Here is a 1,075-nt window from a genome sequence, read left to right as displayed (position 1 = left end):
ATGCTAACAAATAATAGTTTCTTGAAAACAATATAATGGGCATGTATTTAATGGCATATACTTGTGCATAGGTTCTGAGTGTGTGTGTGTGTGTGTGTGTGTGTGTGTCTGGGAATGTGTGTGTGCATGTGTGTATGCTTTTATGTGAGGAATATAAGTGGCTACAACAATAAGATTCACCCAAAAATTATTAATTTTTTCATAGAAGGTACTCATATTATTGATAGCCTGATACAGTGGGACATTACGGGAGCTCAGGCCAATTGTGGATCTCAACTCCTCCACTAACTAGAAGGCCAGCTGTGGCACCAAGGACATCCATTCTTTGCTTGCTATAAACACAGGCTGCTTTAGATCCTGTGCTATACAGACTTCTCAAAGCACAATGGTCCATCGGAGTCATCAAGGGAGTGAGTTCATTGTTAGGATGAAAATTCAAATGGCATGCAACAGAATGCTTCACGGTGATTTTTAAATCATATTTGCAGTATTCTGTGTGTGTGTGTGTGTGTGTGTGTGTGTGTGTGTGTGGAACTGAAATCAGGACCTTGCCTTTGTCAGGCAGGCACATGTGCCCCTTAGAAATGCCTGGGCAACTTCACAGTGTCCTGTGATTAGTGAGCAAGCCAGTTTAGTTCCTTACCCTACAGACAGGATTACAGTGCAGTGCAGCAAACCCTCCCCCAGTGTAAAATTGGAAAAGGGCTCCCAGAAGGATCCAGTGGGATTCAGGTCACCATGCCCTCCACCCTGGCACCTGGAGGTCTCTGGAGGTTCTGCAGGCTGGGTAGGAAATGTGGCATCCTTCACACTGCCCAAGCTAAGGCACATGCAGGATGAGTTTGGATTTCAGATCTGTAGGTTACCGTATCTTCAGGGACCAACAGAACAGATGTTTGGATAAATGCTTTTTTCTGATCCAAAGATTCCTATCAGCTCTTTGCTCAGTTTTTTTCAATGTTGAGTGCTGTCAGAATTAAAGAGTTTTGTTTGGGAGTCAGATGCAAGGGCAACTCCCGCAGCTATCAGCTATCTCTGGGACTGAGGCAGGAGAGTCACCTAATACCAGCATTTC

The sequence above is a fragment of the Octodon degus genome, unplaced genomic scaffold (genome assembly GCF_000260255.1).
Source record: "Octodon degus isolate 3935 unplaced genomic scaffold, OctDeg1.0 scaffold00002, whole genome shotgun sequence".
Lineage (NCBI taxonomy): Eukaryota > Metazoa > Chordata > Mammalia > Rodentia > Octodontidae > Octodon > Octodon degus.
This window is presented reverse-complemented; position numbering follows the sequence as displayed.